Raw genomic sequence first — 21830 nt, forward strand, 5'->3', positions numbered from 1 at the left:
TATGCAGAAGGATCCTGAACAATTGCGACCATGAGGGTAGATTGAATTATTTTCAATTCTTTATTTATTTCCTATTATAAAATTATACATTTACACTTTTTCCCATAAAATTTGCAGCTCTTCTCACCTATGAATGAAAATTTCTTCTCTGGTCCATTCATGTTGGGCTTGGTATGTGAATTGTCTTGGTTAATGAAATACTACTAAATGTGACTGAAGCAGAGTTGTAGACTTGCTGGCATGCTCTGGCTTGTTCTCTTGCACTCCTGCCATTCCCCACGAGAAGAACATGCCCCAGGTAGCTGCTGGTCCAGGGAGAAACCAGATAGGCAAGGGGGAAAGATCTGATACCAGCTGACAGTTTTGAGTGAAGATAAACTGAACTATGCTAAGGTCAGTCACCTTCCAGCTGACTCACAGAACTGCTAATAAAAAAATAATGTTTGGTACTTCAATTTAGAGATTTTAGAGTTGTTTGTTTCAAAGCATTACTGTAGGATAAATGCTGACTGATTACATGTTTGTTTATTATCTGCCCTCATGGAAATGTAAGCTCTATGAAAACAGAAACTTTTTCTATCTTGTTCACATATGTATTTCAGTGGACAGAAACATTCTAGGCACATACACATTGCACAACACATATTTTTAACTGAATAAATTAAAAACATATAGTTAGAAATTACCAATTCAACATGAGCTATCTACTAGAGCGCTATTTGGATATACCATTTACGGAAAACTTAAGGTTAAATTCACAGTGGGCAAAGAATGGAATACCTATAGGAAAAAGAAGCCATTTGAGTTCTTCAGAAGAAAAATTTAAAGATCTCCTTGAGTGGTATTGTGGACGGCTGATAGAGGGACAGCTGTGATGACTGGACTAGTTTATTTGGTTGAGAGAAAAAGAGTTACTAGGAGACAATGTCACAGTTGTCTTTATATCTGTCGCTCCTGCACAAAGTGGGTTCTCAATACATGTAAGTTCAAATGTATTGACTTTCAGAACTCATAGATGATATATACCCTACTTTGCCTTTAGTTACGAAAGATATCTACATGATAGCAAATAATGCAGCCTCTACTTACTTCTTCACTCTGCTGAAAACTCTCTAACTTGGGAGGAGCTTGGTTGTGCCTTTGGGATCAGCCTTGGAGAACATGGTACTCTTCTCTTTCCACAGATAAGCAAACAAACCAAAAAAAAACCCAAAACAGGAGCTTCACAGATATTCTTAACAGAACTTGTCTTTTAGCCTTCTATATTCTCCAAATCAACCCATTTTACTTTCTTATTCTTCCTTAGTAACCCTGTCCTTTAACCCAAACATCCCACCCTTAATTTAAGGCAGTACTTCCACTGAACAGTTTATTTCCATCCCAGCCCCTAGTATTTACTATATATTGTGCTGAAATCCTGGAGGTGAAACATTTGAATAAGACATAGTTCTTGCTACCAAGGTGTCTATTGGAAAAGAAAGGCAAATAATCTGAGTATGTTGCTTTAAAGTAAGTGCTACAGTTGAACAATACATCATGAGAATACAAAAGTAGGACATCTAAGTGATACTGAGGGACCAACAAAGCATGGAATTTGAAATGGAAGTAGGAGGTAAAGAATGAGGATAATGATGTGAGAGAAATTTCCCCAAACATGCTTTTGTTTATGCTTACATCCAATATAAGAAAATAATATCAGTATATCCCTGAAAGAAAACTACTGAAAGGTGACCAGATATGTACTCTTAGAAAAGGGAAAAAGGATTTCATAGTCCTCAAAGACTCTCAGAGTATGGCATATACACCTTACCACAATCTCAAGAAAAGTGATGAAATGGCAAGAAAACACAAAACAGCAATTATTCTGGGAAAAAGAAAAGCAGAATCTACTGACTGAAGCAGTTTGTCCACTTGTTAAAAGTGCTTTGTTTTTTTCATAGGCACTTGGAGTCAGTAGAGAGAAATTAAAAAGCAAATGAAGAAAGTCTAGATTGTAAAAATAAGACCAAATTCTATAATAAAGGAGAAAACAGGATGGAATTTGGTCTGACATAGCAAGGGTGTGAAGGGACAAAGGATCATCAGAGTCTGGAACACTTTATAGAAACTAAAAAAAGAAAATAAAATCTTGTGGGTTGATTGATTGGACAAGATAAGGTGTCCTGAGGCCAAGCGTTCAAAAGTTTATGTGGTCGATTCTAAAGTTTTCTTAGTAGATGTCATTTTTGAAGATAGCTGGAAAACTTTTGGTTAATTATATTTGTGAAGTAAATGTATATCCCCCAAAGTGCTTGTTTTATGTCTGCTTTCTATTTTTTAATCTCTCATATCTGTCAGGACTACATGGTGCCAATGACAGTACAAGTTAGTCTTTGAATATTTATCTTCCCTTCTCTCTTTATCACTCCACTCCAGCTGATCTTCCCACCATCCTGAAGGGATATGCAGAGTTGGTGTTCTAATAGCAAATCTTATTCTAATATTTCCTGAAAAGAACTTGCTTCTCAGGTATGTATATGTCTTTTTGGAGGAAGACAATTTTAGTAAGAGAGCATGCAATCTCCTAGACAACTTTTCTTTCAAGGGACACATTAATAGGAACTCTGCCACACTTCTTTATTAACTGAGATACAAATCATGGAAAACCATAGATAATTCCCTCCCAACCACAAATTCTAATATGAAAACTATAAATAATTGTATGATTCTTTTGACAGAAACTGAAGGCAAATCAAAGAATGTTGCAAATAGGCAGATGCCATAATTACATTCTCTTCTTTTAAATGTTTTTATGATCGTCAACACGTCGTAATTGTTATTTTTCGTTGTCTTCCTTTATATATTTTTGTCAATGGTGCAAAGAAATAAAATATCACTGAAAATACATATAGAGGAAAAATTCTTTGAAAAGAATGTGCCTAGTTGAAAATAGCTTATACTTTTGATCTTCATAACAAATTGGGTAGGGTAGGGTAGGGGCGGGAGGTAGCCAGTCAGAGCAGATAAGAGGATGGTTTTTTAGTCATGGATGCCTGGGTAGAATCTGACTCATTAGCTATAGGATCTAGTGCAAGTCAGTTAACATCTCTCAGGCTCAGTTTCCATCATTCGTAAAACAGGTATGACAAACCTACCTCACAGGCTTGTTGTGGGGATTAAATGAGGGAAAATAAAGGCCTTGGTACCTAGGACTAAACAAATAAGTCTGTAATACCGGGTAGAATTAGTATTGCAAAAGTGTTACTTTTTTTCCCCACTTGACACGTGAGAATCCTGAGAGAGAGAGAGATATTTAACAGACATAGGTGTCCATACAAGCAAGGTAGGGGACCATGATGCTGACCGCACTGAGGGAAAACCTCCTCTTTGAGCTTTTAATATTCAGAGGCAACTGTCCATGTTTAGCGCTTATAACCAGAAAAAAAAATCCATTAGAAAACTATGTACTGATGTCATTTTAAACTTAATTATGGAATATCTTTTAAACAAATGTGCCAATCTAGTTACAAACTTTCAAAAATACAGTGAGTCATAGAGCATTGGCAGAGCCCTGAAAGGTCAGACTCTATCTACAGGGTAGCTCACTGTAGTTTCTCCCCCGCTGGCCGGCCAACTCTTACCTAATGACATAATTAAATGGCTATAAAGTTCCATAACTCTTGCCCCTTTAATTAACTGGAGGAAAACCTCTTATCTTCTCAACGTTGAAGATAGCGCTCTTTCACTTTGCATAAGTTTCAAAAGGCTAATATTCAAACTCCGTAACAATTGCAAATAGCGCTTATTTTAAAAAATAAATATGTAAGAATTTGAGCATAAGTGCAAACTTTCAACCAACTATATAAATCACCAGCTAAAACTGGTTCTGTATATCTTGTTGTTGGTTTTCACCAAACATCATTCTAGATAATAAATATAAACTTAGCAGAAGTCCAAATCCCTGCATCAAATAATTCCTTTGAAAGCTCTTTTGGACTCAAGAAGTTTGGCACCAAAACCCTTCCACAGAGGCTCAAGGTCTTTACAAAGAAAAAGTGTGAGCTTGGGACCAGACACAGAATACACGCTGTAAATTTTACAAAAGTTTCTTGAAATCACTTCCATTGTGCCTTTGACCTTCCATTAACTTAACTGTTCTAATTCAAGCAGAAGTTGAAATTATCTCTACTAGATGTATAATAAGGGGATGACCACATAAAAGAAACCCAGTGGAGCCACCTAGCTAGAAAGAGGAAGGAAGAGAATTTATATTCTTTAAACTATTATTACTTCCCATGTGACAAAGGCAAGACCCAGAAATTTCTTTATGTTCCCCAAGAAAGTACTCAGGAGGGGCTGAGTTGGGCAGAGTGGGCTTAGCACGGGGGAGTGTGATAAAAGTTAGGGTACCTCCTCAGCTGACACTCTGGGCGGACTTTCCAGGACAGGGGCTGGACATTATGTGGCAGAGACTCAAAAAGCATCAGCAAAAACTGAGACAAGTCAGAGGCATCTAGGGGTTTCTGAAGTACTGGCCACATAATAGGAGAGCAGGTCCCAGGCCAAACCTGATGTTGACACCTGCAGGGCAAAGAGCATCCCGTCCCAGGAGAGATCTTGCCACAGAGACCTGCAGGGCCAGACACAGGACAAGGACCCAAGCACCCCTCCCCTCTGCTTCCATGGAGACAGAGCAGGCCCCTCAGCAGGGATGTGTCTTAGGTTGGGAAGGTTGTGCACAGATGTGAGGTCCATCTGTGCACAGATGTGAGGCATCACCCTCACCTGGAGAACCATGTGCCCTGGTGCAGGCCACACTGATCTGGAGGAAGGGAGCTTTCTGACATTGGCCATCTCAGAAGAGTGGCCTCTTTTTACAATTCATTCTAAGTTTAAGTCTGTGTTAGCTATAGCCTTGTCTCTCAGACACCAGGACATCATCTTGAAGAAGAGAAAAGTGAGGCTGCGGGGGGCACTCTGAAAGAGTGAGCATTTTGCTAAAGGGACTAAGTCTTTCAGTGAAGACTCTATAAGCCATCGTAACCTGGACTAGTCTGAATGTTAAAATGAAAGGAGACTTACAAACTGGAAGTGACTGAAGTATTGCTAATGGATAGTAAGTTGTTTTTACCATTCAATGAAGTGGAATTACATGGGCCAGATGAGAGTTTCTAGAAATTAAAGGGCAGCATTTATTTTCTGCATATTTGAGCGTAGCATAAAGAAATTTCCAGCTCCATTGTGTGTGTGTATGTGTGCATGTGTGCGTGTGTAACATAAGGCTCGAGGACTGTATTCTAAACATAATCACGGTTTTTTCTGCATAATGATATTACAGATGTTTATATTTTTGATTTTCCACTTTTCACTGCGAGAGGAGCAATTTCTCTGCAAGGAACATGTATTAGCTGTTTAAAATCAAAGATGGATAAAGGCTATTTTTAAATCATTTGTTTATATCTGCTAGTTGTTTTTGCCTAAACCCCAGTTGTTTTTAAAATCACGTGAAGTATTTGGTCAGTCAGTCCTGTTTCTGTATATGTATAATATGCATACAATTTTTTATTTTATATAATTTTTTAAACTCATAACTCCTTTCTAACTTTAACTTCGCTCTATCTTAATCTCTTTATTTCAAAGATCATGTTGCATCTCCTTTTTTCTCTTAAAGTTTCAAAATGGCCTTTGGCCAAATGCAATAAAATTTTGCCCTGACCTGACATAAAGCATGGAGTATGTATATGAAAGCACTTTGAAAACTTTAAAGGACTTTAAAAAGGCATGGTGAATTGGTAGGGCAAGGAGGGGGAGAAGGGGCACTGGGAGGAAACACAAGAGGAGGAACTAGGTTGTATCTTCACATACATAAATTTCAAAGGTCCTTCCTGTATGAATTTGCAAACAGAAGCAAATGGAGTCACTGCCTGGCATTCTTGAATGCTCACAATTTTATATCGTTAACCCATGCGTGTGGCAACATAGTACACCCCTTCAGGTTGACATTTTTCTGCATCCTTTGCTGCTGCTAAGAGTAAGGGACTGCCTTCCATAGAGTTACAAGTAACTGGGAGCTACTGGTCTGCTTGGTGGGAACCCCGAGGCTACCTCCTGTACCTATATTGTTAAGAGCTGTCCTAGAAGTGAGTCCTAATTGGGAAAACTCCTTTAAATCTGGAAACTATCTCTAGTGTTTAGGTTTTTTTGTTTGTTTGTTTGATAAGGAGGACCCAGAGATCCCAGAAGAAGGAGAAATTCTAAGAATGCGTTCCCAATTTGGATTGACTTAGAAGATTAAAAGATATATAATTTGATGGCAAAGGGTCCATCTTCCGTTTCCAGGCTCCCCAGTGTCAGCCTATGGCAGAATAAGTAGGTTTTAATGGTTAAGAGCCTATAATGTGGAGTAAGAGGGATTCAGATTCAGATTCCAGGTCTACCGCTTGTTAGTGATATGACCTTCACCTCTCTTTGGCTTAAATTCCTCATTGTAAATGGGGATTATAATAGAACTTATTTCATAGGGTTCTTGAGAGATTTAAATGCATCAGTATATGTGAAGTGTGTACAACAGCATCTGGCCCTCACTAAGTGCCCCATAAATACTAACTGTTATTATTAAGAAGGAATCCTCAAGTGTATCCAGACCACCACCAGCCTCTGAGGTTCACATCTGTCCCCCCAAAGAAGATAACCCTGAGAGGGCCTGGAAACGCTGAGAAAGGAATACTTCTAAGAGCTTTGCAGAGTTGAAGCATGTGTGATGCCTACCAGGCCTTCTGGATGTGCTTTGGCAGAAGTAGGGTTGGGGGTGTGCTGCGTTAACCACACTTTCTGGATCGGTAGGCTTTGGGATGACCCCATGCTCTGGGATGTGGTTCTGAAACACACCCATCTGGAACAGGATTCAATGGTCTTGTGCCTTCTAACAAACAAGCACAGGAAATGTCTTAACATGGGAAACAATATTGAGTTCATGGATTTCCCATTCTCTCGCCAGCCTTTCTGAGGACTAATGGTTCTCAAGCAGGCATTGAAATGAATCCTATTAGACCACATAGAAAACCTAGGAAATGTGAGGCACAAAAGTGTGCTTTTACCTGGAGGGTCCTTCTCTTGTCTTCCTTTTTTGACCAAAGGAGAAATTACAACTAAGAAGGAAGCAGAAGAATCCCTGAGTAGATGCAAACATTTCTTAAAAACAAGAGCATTACTTCTCGGGTGCCTTCAACATATCCTGGAAGGGCAACTTTTACAAGATTCCTGGCTTTTATGGGGTTCAGCCAGATCTTTAGCAGGCTTAGGTAAGTTAATATGCAATGAAATTGTTAATAAACACATCCATTTTTTTCTAGATGGTATTAAAAATTGATCAGCTGGCCTAATACCACACCTCACACCTCTGCTCAGAGCAGAGTGCATCTCATGAATACACACTTCGGAAAAATGTTAGAGTTAGTCCTAAGCCACTCCTGCTCTGTTTTAATTCATTCATCAGACACGTAGTTCTGGTTATTTTTCCCTCTCTCCGTTCTCTTCTGTCCCCACATCTTCCATTCCCTGCTTCATCTCCCATGATGGCCACTTATTAAATATATATATATATTAATAGGCCCATAGATATTACAATCAGATTTATTTTGGGCAGCACAGATCAGCCTGGATTTCCAGGGTACAGCTCAGTCCTCCACCACACACACATTTCCTCCCACTCCAGTGATTGCATTTCATGTTCCATCCATCCAGTTAAGGAAAACAGAGGCTAATTTAGGAGCCTCTTTATGCCTGTACATATTCAGTCAGAGGGGTCACTGTTGATTGATGCAAGACACACTGTCCTCCAAGAGCTCGCCAGGTCCCTGCTGGTCCAGAGACGAGCAACCAACAGTAACTCACCCTTAGTGCCTGTGCATTTCTGTGCCTCCAGCTACAAACAGTCAATAAACACCAGAGGCAACTTATGTTGCCTTAGATCACTAATAAATGCCTCCCACCACCCCTCAGAGCCCTTTCACAGAAATGTATTTCTCTACAGACAGATGTCAAGCTCTAGCAGCCAATCACTACAGAAACGCCTCAAAGGCTTGAAGGAGGAGACAGGGAGGGAGAAGAGGTCCTCTCCAAAGACAAGAGCTGTGTACTTCCCCCTAATAAAAATTGCTCCCTTTTGTTGAGTGCTTCCTCTGAGCCAGGTACCGGGGTGAGGCTTAATCTGCATTATCTCATTCATTCCCCACAATTCTGGGACTCAAAACTCTAGCCCAACTTACAGATGAGGATACAGAGGCTCACAGAGCTTACAAAGCTTCTACTTTCAGCTTCTCCGCTCCACACAAATAGGCTTGTGGATGCGTGTTACAAAAGCAGCTGGGAAGCTCCCTGGATGACAGGCAATTCAAGTTGCTGTCTGGACCTCAGAACACTGCCACTCCTTCCCTAAAGATGGAAGAAGGTTCCGTGGTTTGGTTACTCCACAGGCTTCCAGTAACACGCCCCACTGTATTCTGCCCATGATCTACACATTGTCAATACCTCCAGGGCCCTCTATTGCATTTTAAAGGTGAGCGCTGAAAATTCTGACAAGTTTCTTCTGGAACTACAACGCACTGGGTGCTCACTCTTTCTATGCTACCGCGGTAAGTTCTGCCAAGGTTATTAAGGGAGTGAAGTGTCACCTTAGAAAGAAAAAAGAAAAAGAAAAGAATGGCATGGTCACAGTCTTCCACAATTATTTCCAATCATGCAACGCTCAACAAAGCCAGCCCCTGCCAGCCCCTGGGTTAAATGCTAGGGATAATGAGAACAGATATGCCTGGACCATAGATTTTATCACTGCTTTTCCTTCTTCCTCTGCTCTACCTCTATTTCATTATCTCTCTTTATATGCACAAGTCTTAGAATTTTGTGGCAGAATGAAGCAGCTGCATCGACCAAAAATCTATTTGGCTACCGACTACAGAAAAGCTAGTATCTCCACATCCTGAAAAGATCATATAGCTGGACACTGGTTATGGTCTGATAGGTTAGAGCTGTCAGTTTCCCACTTCATCATGCTTCTCTCTTGCAAGAACTGAACCACAGACTATCAGGAACTTTTGACTTTTTCTCTACCCTCCTTGGAAACTCACAACACATGAACATTAAATACCCAAGATAATTGCTTATCTGTAGTATCTGCTGCATGAAGGACCCTGGGGATGCTGCCTTCCATCACCTCTTACTGAGCTGCTACTCTGCAGTGTTTCTGCAAAGTGAGGGAACAGACACGAGCTGTCTCCTCCTTTGCAAGAGTGCAGAAGAAACTGTGGGGATGGTAGATCCAGGCTTGAATTTGGGGATAATGATCACCACCCTTTTCTGTTCTAGAAAAAAATGACCTAATATGTTGAAGCTAATAATAACATGAATGATAGTAATATCTTATATTTCTACAGGGTTTCCCTATTTTTCAAGCACGTTCACATCTATGGTTTCATTGGCTCCACACACCAAGCTGCGCTGGTATAAACATTGTGATATGACTTCCCTGGTGGTGCAGTGGTTAAGAATCCGCCTGCCAATGCAGGGGACACGGGTTCGAGCCCTGGTCCGGGAAGATCCCGCATGCCGCGGAGCAACTAAGCCCGTGCGCCACAATTACCGAGCCTGCGCTCTAGAGCCCGCGAGCCACAACTACTGAGTGCGCGTTCCACAACTACTGCAGCCCGTGTGCCTAGAGGCCGTGCTCCGCAACAAGAGAAGCCACCGCAATGAGAGGCCCGCGCACCGCAACGAAGAGTAACCCCTGCTCGATGCAACTAGAGAAAGCCCACACGCAGCAACAAAGACCCAACGCAGCCCCAAATTAATTAATTAATTAACAAAAACATTGTGATATTTTTCTCAATGATAACACATCTCTGTATTTCATTTGATCACCACAGAGAGGGAAATATTGCTGTCCCTGGTTTAATCAAGGAAGAGACTGAGGGTTTGAGAGAATCATTTTCTCAGGTTTTACAGCTACAATTTAAACCCAGGTGATTCTTTGCAAAGTCCAGTGTTTATTCCTCTCCAATAATCTTCATTTGATACAGGGGGAGACATGGAAGAAATACATCACCTGTGCCGCAAAAGCCACCCGTCTCACCTCAAGGACAGAAGTCACAGTGTAGGTATGAGGCCATGGCCAATGAAACCTTGCCCAGAGCCTTTGTATGGACTGCAAATCCAGTCCACTTCCCAAAAGCTAGGCTCTTAGAGAGGGATTCTGTTGACACTTTCTCTGCGGGTTTTGTTATGCTTGTTTTTGTTGGCCCAGGGAGCCATCAGCCAGGGACGTGGCAGGACGACTGAGCCAAGGGGCGGTCTGTTCACACCCAAGGGACAGGGGTATTTCACTAAGTTGCTGCCGCTTGAAAGGGCTGGAGCTGCACAGTCCTGCTCTCTCCCTTTTTTGTTATTCCTGAGATAATAAATAAACACTCACTCTGTTGTGTCCAAAAGACCCTTTTCAGGAGACCTGCTCTTGCTGGAAGTCTCCAGAGCCTCTTCACCTGATTACAGTCAGATGTTGGGCATTTCAAATTAAATTAGAACAAATAGCAAAAATGAAAGGAGAGTGGGAAGAAGGAGAAACAAACCAGCAACAATGGCATTCATTTAAAGTAGCCAATGAGAAACATGGCACCTGAAAAACTCAGCTGACACTGGCAGAGACTGATGTCTGTTCTCTTGTCTCAGGCTAAAAAGATCCATAAGTGAGAAATTGTAGGGATGACAACTCCAGGTCCATTTTTTCTAGACTATTCTGAGGCAGAGATGGCCAGGATAAACAGGAAGATGTTTTAAACCTAGACCTGAATTTTTATGGCTCTGGAACTGTGATATGATCTCTTTTTGTGAAATGATGGCATAGGCGAGATATGAGGTAGAGATCTTGGAAGGGGGTGAAAATATTTGTCCTGTTGTGACATTTTTCTTCTACCAAGTCCTGCCAAGGATGAAGTGTCAGCTGAGCTCAAAATTCTGCTCAAGATGTGCCTAGAGAGACCCACTGGAGTGTAGATGGATGGGAAGGCAGGAGGTGGATTCTTGTAATACGTGGTTTCAATATGCTCCAGTGTCAGTAAGATACTTTAAAATTAAGTGGAAGGATTCATGGACCAAGATGACAGTATGTCCATCACAGAGTGATTTCAACGAGAATTCTTACTGTTCCATTAAAAACAACTTGAAATCAACCAGCCCAATGCTATCACTTATTTCCCCTGCACTAAATATCACTGGATCCTAGAATAGCATTAAGATATGTGATAAGATAATCTAGCTTCACCATCCAGATGCTGAAAGGATGTTTATATTTAATGTGCTTTTTCAATCCTATTCGCCAAAGTACAGTAAAATATATTGTCTTATTACAGTACCCTCATCACAAAGAAACAATGAGCCCACAGAAACATAATTCGTATTATATTGTCTGTCAGTAAGGGAGGGCTCTTCCACAAACTCAAACCCAATTTGGATAAAATAAGCTATTTGGTGCTAGAGAGTTAGCCTGTGCCCAAAGTAGTTGCATTCATATTAAAAGCCATTATTAACTAGGCAAAGAGATCAAGAGAGCACAACAGATGATTACCTTATAAAAGACATTCTTGCACAGAGCGTTACAAACACAGTTTGGTCACGTGGCTGTCCCCTGATGTCATTCTTCCTCTTAATTTCTACTGGCCTCGCATAAGTAAAACTTTCAAGTCTCAAAAGGAGCTGGTGCTATGAGTATTTTCTCCAAAATGTGACGATCCCCTTATGAAAAAACAAAACATAAGAATACAGGAATGATCAGTAAAAATGTCTCTTAAGGCCATTATTTTTAGCTGAGTGTTGTTGTGACTGTTTCCATGGCTAAACCATGAACATGTTTTCTGCACAAGCCCGGTCAGCTAGTGGCCTTAATTAACTTTCAAATGGAGAACGCTGCGGTTTACCACTTATTAAATAGCCACCATACCAAGTTACAGTCTAAAGCTTCCACACCTCACTTAGTCAAGACACCTCGAAAAACCCACAGTGCTGAATAACCGGTGATTTAAAAATAGGTACCACGTGTAATTATCAGACTGAACACACAGGCTGTGAGGGAAGTTTCTGAAAAGCCCGGGCAGCTCTCATATCCAGATCAAATGATTTAATTTGTAAATCGAGGCAACAGGGTAAGTCATTCAGAGAGAATAGAATAAACTGTTGTTATTCATTCAAAGGAATTCAACAAATACTTACGTGCCTGCTTTGTGTTCCAGATACTGAGTATTTTTCCAGATTTCTCAAGGCGAGGAATTGCAGGACATGGTAAATAGAGGAATATGGTGAGGAAGAGGATCGTAGTTTTAAACAGTATGCCCCCTAGAGAAGGAAGAACGAGCCTGAATACCACATGCAAGTAGCCTAACCACGCTCATTTCACCAAGCATTTTATTCATGAGGGAGATGATGCAGTTTGAGATTCAATCGAGACAGAATTAGTTTTTGTGATTAGCTAGGTTGAGTGGTTAAGGTATAGTAATCATAATGATATCATTATTTTTTTCTCTCCTCTCTCTCACACGATACTCAGACACACACATACACACACCCCTTTTGCCCATATCTCTTTGTATTTGGCTTGTGAATCCTCACATGCTACAGTTATCTGTGTTTCAACTTGTGTACACGGCTCAGGAAAAAAAAAAAAGTGAATTCACCTCCCATTGAAATTCCACTGTGTATAAAATAGTCTTGGAATTTGAAGGAAGAAAGAAACCCTTCTGCTACAAAGAGAACATGTGAAAAGGCCAAGAGAGAGCATAAATGAAAAAATATATAAAAATGCAAATGTTCCTAAACTTCAACTTTGGATGGACTGAAGCATAAGTGAGAACTTCAACAAAGCAATAGAAAAGATGACAGCTCAGAGTTTCAGAAATTTAAGACAGCAGCAGGATTAGACACTTTGGGTTGTCTTCGCACACATTTCTTATGGGAGTTAATTCCATTTGACATGCAAGACCAAAGCAAGATTACAGAGGCATAGCCCCATGGCGAGGTGTATGCTGCAGCTAAAAGCTGGGATTTGAATAATTGTGCAGGCTTACTCCAAGAATCAGGCGAGAACAGAATGAACGGATTATTACAAGGAACTTTGTACATTTTTAACTGCTGGACTTAATAAAATACCCTCTATGTGAGAGTAATGTTATGGTCGTCTGCACTCACTCTAGCTGAAGTTTGTGGTAGGATCCATCAAAAATGAGGAAAAACAGAAGCTGTTTTAAAAAAAGAGAGAAAGAAAGAAAGGAAAGAATTTTGTAATGAATGACTGGGGTGGGTCATGCCCGTATGATTTACAGAGGAACAGAAAACTTGGAAAACTTGAGATCAACACATTCAAACCTCCCCCCCGCCCCCCCAGAGGTACAGGGAATTCATTTCCTGTGCAAAGAAGTTTGAGGAAAGTGAAGAGTAGAGTTCAGGGAAAGTGGGCCACAAAAAGGTAGATTTTTATTTTACTATTTCAGCTCATTAGGGAGGTCATTTGTTACTGAGAAAACTTACTAACCCACACATCATTTTATATATATATATATATATATATATATATATATATGTATGTATAAATGTGACCTCTTCCCTTGGAATCTGTGGAAGCACTTGTCTGTAAAAGGCAGAAAGAGTAACAGTTCTAAGGACTTCTCACTGCTTAATTAACTGTCCAGTGAGAATTATTAAAGATTTTTATATAATTCTTATTTAGCACTCATTAAAGTGAAAGATACAAATGCTGGACAATGCAAGGTTCAGGGAAGCTTTAAGAAAGAAAAGTTTGTGTTGCAATAGCTGAGAATTATGACAAGCTGCCTATTAACGGTAGCCAGGTAGACCTCTGATTTCAAAAGTCACTGATTCAGATCTAAAATGATTTGATTTGATTTTCTCCCTTAAAATGTTCTTCATCTCCCCTCTTCCAGAGGGCCCATTTCTGATCCTCCCGCAGGCCTCACCAGCCTAGTCATGACACCCCAGAGGAGGAAACTGCTCTGGGACCAAGGCCCTGGGGCGGTGCGCCCTCTGCTGGGAAACACGCTTGGAAAAATCCCCCCAAGAGCCTGCCCCCAGGAAGCCAAAAGGGATACACATTTTCAACTGTGAAAACCTCTACTGTGAGCGGCGTCTCTCTCATAGCTGTGAGTGGAGATTAGAGGAGGGACAGGAGAGGATGCCAGGGCTTCATTATACCAGAACTCAAATGCAGCTCTCCTCACAAAACATGTCTGTCAACTTCAGCCTGCCATGCAAAATGGCAACAGGAATGATGAACACATTACAAATTTGTAGAGCCTAAAATTAAACTCCACCTCATTTATTTCATAGTTCAGCCGGCTGGGGATGGCTGACATTAGAGGCACACATCTTTCCTGATAAGCTCTGTGGTTTCCTCCTTAGAGAAGGGATTTTTGTGCTCTGTATGGACGCACTCACTCTTCTTGAAACCCCATTTCTGCTTTGGTGGAACTAGAAAGAGGAGGCATGTTGCAGTGCTCTGCTGAAGACAGCTGAGAATCGCAGCCCTGGGAGGGAAGCAAATGGATGTGCTACCAAAGGAGGACGAAGAGCTAGCTTTTCCCTCCTTGCCTCTGTGCGTCGTTTAGATCTTTGATACTGGAAGGGTGGTTCACAGACCAGAAGCTCCAGCATCATCTGGGAGTTCGTTAGAAAGGAAGGAGCCCAGGTCTCACCAAGACCTACTGAATCAGAATCTGCATGTTCACAAGATTCCTGGTGATTCCTAAGTACCTTAAACTTTGAGAGGTGCCACTGAAGACACTGGGAAAGCTAAACGGCAAGCAAGACTAGAGCATTGAGCTTTGCAAGTGGAAGGAAGCCTCGCCAACTTCTGCCTCCTTGGATAAGGAAATCAGGGCTCAGAGAAAGACACAGCTCTGACACATCTAAGAAGGCAACTTTACATCGGCCTCAGTTTGGTTTGCTATGAAAGCTGGAACACAGCAATCACAGGCTTTTTGCAGCTGTGTCCCCACCACATACTAAAAACACAACAGAATGTGGCACCAACACTACAGTGATGTAGGGGATCGTTCCCATGTGGGAGGGACCCTGTCTTCTTCTAATCAGCTCTGTACTACTGAAAGGACTTGTGTAAATTCTGCAGGAATTGACATAGAAATGAGATTCTGATATTCCTTCTATTCACATAATGATTGATGAAACACGTGGAAGAAAACTGAATTATGTTATAATCTCCCAGGGAAACATAATTAAGTTGTAAAGCATTCCCATGAAATCCTAAAAGCCTTATATCATTTAGACAGTGACTTCTACTACATGATCAATAATTATATTAATTAAAGATAATTATTTTGATAGGACGGTTTGACTCTGGTGCTCCAATCATTCTTGATCCGATGTATTGATTCAATAGCGAAGACTTGGTTGGAACCAGAGCCAGATATAAAGAATTCTTTGGGGGCCCCCGAAAGCTTTATGATATTTATGCTAACTTGCACAAATTTGTAATTCCTGACCACCAGTTTGATGCTTATTCATACAATCCAATGGGTAATACTTGTGCAAGATCAACAGAGCATTCTAGTCCCTATTCTTCATTCTGTATGACCTAGAGGCAAGCTATCTTCAGCAAGTAATAGATAATATATAAAATCAAATATTCCTTGAACTTTCAAAATTCCAGGACATCCAATGCATTCTTTGTCTTTGTGTATGCAGGATTCTCTAGCACATTCATAGCAACTCTGGGGCACTGAGCTAAAGAACCTGACCTTGCGTTAACAACGCCCAGGAAGTTGGTGTGAGGGTGGACCCTTAAGCTTTCACTATCTTTCTTTGAAAACACCTGATTGTGAAGATCAGCCCTGGGACACATCTGGTGGTACACATTTTAAGCACAGGCAAAAACTGAGACTTCCTTTTGAATCTCTCTGCACTTTCCAGAGACACACTCAATGGGTATGTACCTTCTCACCTTCATAAAAGCACCAGTGAGCATCATCAGAAAGCAAGGAATGAGATAGAGATATAAATTGAAAGTAATCGTGCAAGAAATCATATAACAAATGAGCAAGATTTAGATTTTTTTAAAGGCAACCACCATTAATGTTGTTAACTTCCTTGAATTCTCCACGTTATGCAAGATAACTGTTTTTTATTTTAACATTAAAAGATAATATAGTTGAAAGAATCACAAAGAAATCATTACAATTATAAATTATTTCATCAGAATTTTCTTAAGTTATTTGGAAAGCATCTTGCTGACTAGATGCTCACTATAGAAGAGACTGTAGATTTTTCTCTCCATGAGGTGGAAAGTACAGTATCTGAGTCAAGACTTAGAAGCCAGTGCCACCTGGTCTGAATCTTGGATCTGCCACTTACCACCTATGGCTTGAACAAGGAAAATAACCTCTCTCTATGCCTCAGTTTCCACAGCTGTAAAATAGGGATAATAATAATACATACCTAAAGCGGTTATTCTTAAGGATCTAGTGAATTAATAAGCATGAAACACCTGGAAATACATGAGTAGTACTAAGCACTCAATTTACACTGGCTGTTATCAGTATTGCCCTTATAATTTATGGAGGTTGACTTACTTGTGGTCATATTACAATTTATTATAGAATAGTCTTCTTTAAACCCAACTTTCAGAGCATCTGAAAGCCAAGTTTTAGTCTCCAGCTTAAAATTTATTTTCCTAATAGAGTAACTTTAAAAATTATTTATGGAGACTTGCAAACACAAGCTTACTCATGTTCTAGCCTGATAGCACGTGCGCGCGCGCACACACACACACACACACACACACACAGAATAGTAATACCTCACAGACCAGTGCTGGAAGTTGCCCCACAAGGGATTTGCCAAAAAGGAAGCTAAATGTGACCCACTACTCTAGTGAGAGATCTTACCATTCAGAACACAATACCCTGAGAACAAAATAATGCAGAAAGCAGCCCAGAGTTTCCTTTGTCTTTCCTTGGGTAAAATCAATTCCGTTATTATCCACAGTTGGGTATAGAATAGCATACGAACAGCGTGGCTTCCGCCAGCAATACCTCTCAGAGTGGTTTGCATGCGTAAATATTCTACACCCTGATTTACTCAGCATTGCCAAGAGAGAAAAGGGGAGATCCATCTTAGGTAGGAAAATTTATTCTAAGGAACTCTTAAGACAGTAGAAAAGACGAGAGAAGAAAAATCGGGGTGAATTCATATAGAACCAAGTATGCTAAGCTGCCCTGAGCCTCAGGCATAGAGTCCAAGGTGATAAGCCATATTGCCAGGCCTAATATCTTCCTCTCTGCTCTTTTATGGGACGGGGGGTGGGGCGGAGTTGTTTAGCCATATTTCCTATGCCTGAAGGGGAGCTGGACCACGTACACAATGTTGCGCATCAGAGTGAAATAGAAGAATCTTCCCAAAGAAAGTAGGCAGACTTGTGAATGTGGTATTGCGGAACCCATAGAATAGACTGACAGTGATTGAAAGCAAGAAAATGACTTGGTCTTTCTTAAAGCTACAACAATTAGGCAATTGAGCTAACTAATAGTATCTGAGGAGATGTAAATAAGTTTTTTAAAAATTTTTATTAACAAAGGGAGTGAGCAAATTTCAGCCCAGGTAGAAGCAGGTAAATGATTCCTCCCCAAAGGCAGAGTGAAGATTTCTCAAATGAGCTTCCTCCTCAAAGAGATAGAAGTGAAATATATGAAGCAAGATGACAATATGCTGTTGCCTAAATGTAGGCAGGGATGGTATCCTATTCTATAGACCACGCTGTGAGTAACTGAATGCAAGACAAAGCAAAAATATAGAAAAGGCCACTCAGTAACAGAAGCATAAAAATGCAGTGTGTGTAACAGTACTGAGAAGGGTACAGCTCGGCAGAACTGATTAATAAGGAGAGCGGTGAGCAGAACAGAGTGGATTTGCAGAGATCAGGATGTAGCAAGCTTTGTCCAGAAGACTGTATAAAGTTCTTATTGGCCTTGAATCCAAAAGTAGGTAAAAAACCTACCTCCCATCGTGAAAGCCCCCCTGTGATCTTTTGGTGTATCTTCGTCAAGCAACTTATCTTTTCCCATAAGACATTTAAAAAATAAAGTTTATAATGATATTTGTATTCTCCTATGCCAGCCATTCTCTATGGTACCTCTCCTTTCGAATGGGGTTAAGGGGAAGGAACACATGGTAGTTTTGATGTTACAGCAGGACCTTAAAACAAAACAAAACAATTTCATCCACAATAGCTGAGATCTGGGAAAACACAGAGCTTGATAAAGCCTAAAGGTCAGGTTCCAGGATGAGTAAGAACAAGAGTCAGAAATGGAAGATTGCCATGTGGGTGTCAAGAACCTGGGCATCTGCATGTCCAAACTCTAAAGACTCCACACTATTGTGAAGGGCGTCACCACTTCCTCCAGTTCCAGGCAACAGCTGATAATTTTGGGAAGGGATAAAGAAAAAGAAAGAGCCAGCCTACAAGCCCTCAGGAATCCCAAAGCAAAGGTGATGTTTAAGAAACATGGAAGTACAGGCAACAACTGACAATGGTCATGGCTTGGGCAAGCAGAAAGCACCTCAATCTGTGGGCTTCTCTAGGATAATCACAAGATAAGGTGAGAGACCATCATTAAAGGGACAATTTGAGGCTATGAGAGCTACTCCACCACAGACTGGGGGGTCCCCTTCTCTGTTTTAATCTGAGAGTTCTGAAGCCACTTCTGTGGTCAGGGCTCTAATTTCTTCTGCGGGGACTTTGGAGTGTTGATGTTAGGCTAGGTGTCAGTGTCTTTAGTGATGGGCAGGAGAAGAAAAAAATAGTTCTTTGACCTTTACCAAGGTAGACATCTATGCCTCAGATTCAGAAACAGAAGCTCCAGGGACAGAAGGAAGCCAAAGGACTCCTGCAGTTGTGTTCACAGATCACCCGCACTGGGTGCTCCTGGAGGTAATGATGACTAATTAGGCCAGCAAGACAGAAAAATAAATCAATAGAAAGAGAAGCGTGTATTTATAGGAATGCAAATGCAACTCAAAATCAGGAAACCTTGGCCAAGAACAATTCTCAAACCTTTCACTGGTTGAAAGTCAAGGAAAGAGAAGGGAAGATTTCCCCACAACAGTCAATCCAGAATTGGCCAAGAAGTAGAGGGAACTGCCGTGCCTGTGAGGGGAAAGCACTACGTACCTCATGGAGCCTCAGGCCCGGCCGCTTCCTTTTCTCATCTCGACTTCCTTGGTATGTTCTTTCCTCTGTTTTTTAGGAAAATTTTTTTAAAAATAAGAAAAAAATACATACATATATATATACTTATATACACATACATTTGCGTGTTTATCATATTCTTTTCTATAAATGGAAATAAAGACAAAAGAAAAGTCTAATTTGCAGTTCAGTTTTCCAGCCTCAGTTCTGGCTCACCAATGAATCTTCTTATATACAAAGCTGACTGGAGGGAGGGGTGGGATTGAATAACAAATTTATGTGATACAATCACATCATTTACAATCACATAATGGACCATATCCCAATTTTCAAAAGGCATAAAGTATCCTCATTAATACGATAAGTGCAGCAGTCAAATCAGCACTGTGATTTTATCAGGGTTTTTGACTGTACATGAATTAGAATGTAAAATGCATACAGAATTTTTAATGGGAAGGCTTTAACATTCACTGAATGTATTTCTTACTGTCATTTGCATCACATTAAAGTGAAATTCGACATAAAAGGATAAAGAAAATATGTCCTAAATTACAGTTTTTCCATAGTTGTCATGTCCACACATAGAAAAAACTGATTCATAAGCTTGAACACGATCCTCAATCTGCAAAAGCTGCACTGGTTCCCTATCTGTCTGTGGGTTTTATGTGGCCGTCAGGACTGGGTAGAGCTCAAGAAGGTCAGATTGTCAGGACAAAGCTAATAAAGATCATGGGGGTAGGGGGGTCAGCTCAGAAGAGCAGATGATTGTATTCACTGTCTCTTATTCTAGTAAGTTATTAAACACTGTGACTGCATTTTTCATTCCATACAAGACTACTGAGAAGTCACTCATATTCCTTGGAAGTATTTTGTTGCTCCTTTAGAAAGCTTCCGTCTTCCACTGAGTTCACTTCAATAGAGTTTATGGACCTAGACAGAATGTTGTAGAAACCCAGTTCTGTAGATTTCACCCTGAATGGGTATGCATACATTGCCATGTACCTGGGATATACATATTAAACCTGTGCATGCCTTCTCGTATGTTGAAATATGATCCATGCGTCATAAGTGAGTGTCACGGTAATGGCAATTGGGAAAGTGTGCCTCGTGGCTTCTATACACTGAGGCAAAAAAGCAACTTGTCATTTCTCATTAACCTCACATCGCACACAGAGAAGTTAGTGACTGGTACATGGCAGCTGACACAGAATCCTGAGAATCTGAGAAAGAATGTTATATGTTCTAGAAGAGGCTAAGGTGTCACCTGCCGGACTCCAATAGACTAGGAATGGTGTATACTCGCTGCATACAGACTGACTACCTCTCCACTGGCCAGCACACCTGGTCCAGGCATGGGAATTCATACTCTGCATGGCATAGCTCTGTTATCATTTTAACTCTAAATAAAGAGAGGATGCTTCGATCCCTGGCTGGGGAACTAAGATCCCACATGCCACGGAGTGCAGCCAAAATCTAAAAAAAAAAGCCTTAACTTTTATGGGGATTCCCCTGGCAGTCCGGTCCAGTGGTTAAGACTTCGCCTTCCAATGCAGGGGGTGTGGGTTTAATCCCTGGTCAGGGAACTAGATCCCACATGCATGCTGCAACCAAGAGTTCACACGCCACAACTAAGGAGCCCACCCGCCTGCAGCAACTAAGACCCGGCGCAACCGAATAAATATATTTTAGAAAAAGACTTTAAAAATGGTATACATCAAAGACAATCTTTGAAAAAAAAAAAAGAGAGCATGCTACCATTCACCCATTAGAAAGACGTGCATGGAACTTGGGGTTAAATAATTTGAATTCACAACAAATCCTGCAAGCCTATTTTGCTCCTTAAAAAAACATTTTATGTAGGTACATGGCACAGGCCCACTGGAATGAATGGACTTCAAAATGGCCAATTATCCATTTTAGTCATTTTATCTTTAATACTTTGTTTAAATACTTTATCTTTGATACAAATCAAAGACTGCATAGACTAGTGTTTGTCATTAATGGCCACATATTGCTGTCAATTCTGGTTCATCTCCCTTGAATATACATAGATTGTATATATCTTATACTATTGTTAGGAAAATGCACCAATGCCCTTCCACATCTAGAAAGTTTTCAAACATTTACAATGGCCACAGATTTTACCCTAAGTCCCTGTCTTTTCTTTTCTTTTTCGTTTTCTTTTCTCTCTCTCCTTCTTTCTTTCTTTCTTCTTTCCTCCCTCCCTCCCTCCCTCTCTTCCTTCCTTCCTTTTCTTTGTATTAACATAGGAATTGGAATTTGGCCCCCAAAAAGGGAAATATTCAGGTGTCTGGTCCATTTTCAGCCATGACCAAATTGTCCTCTTTAATACCTAAAATACTTCAAATGACCAGAGCCTTGTGAAGAAGCCATTTATGAACTGATGGATCTTAAAATTAGCAGAAATTTTCTGATAACACTATTACTCGATGCAATGATTTCTGTCCCAAAATGTATGCGTATTACCATTATAGACTTTATAACGCCCTTTTAGTGGGCAGTTCACCTGTTAGACTCCTGGCCCCAGCTGCTCAGAGGCTGGGAGAGCATTAGCAAGTTTCTTACCCTCTCTGAG

At 40.6% G+C, this 21830-nt stretch overlaps 1 long non-coding RNA gene across 1 annotated transcript; it reads right to left on the reverse strand.

Moving 5' to 3' along the window:
- Positions 1-1085: 1085 nt before the first annotated feature.
- LOC125960813 (uncharacterized) lies at positions 1086-19286 on the reverse strand. The gene is made up of 3 exons (XR_007470851.1): positions 19217-19286; positions 11594-11760; positions 1086-1174 (listed from the first exon to the last, which is right to left on the reverse strand). It is a non-coding gene; the product is annotated as an uncharacterized LOC125960813 (long non-coding RNA).
- Positions 19287-21830: the final 2544 nt, after the last annotated feature.

The sequence above is a fragment of the Orcinus orca genome, chromosome 13 (assembly GCF_937001465.1).
Source record: "Orcinus orca chromosome 13, mOrcOrc1.1, whole genome shotgun sequence".
Taxonomy (NCBI): domain Eukaryota; kingdom Metazoa; phylum Chordata; class Mammalia; order Artiodactyla; family Delphinidae; genus Orcinus; species Orcinus orca.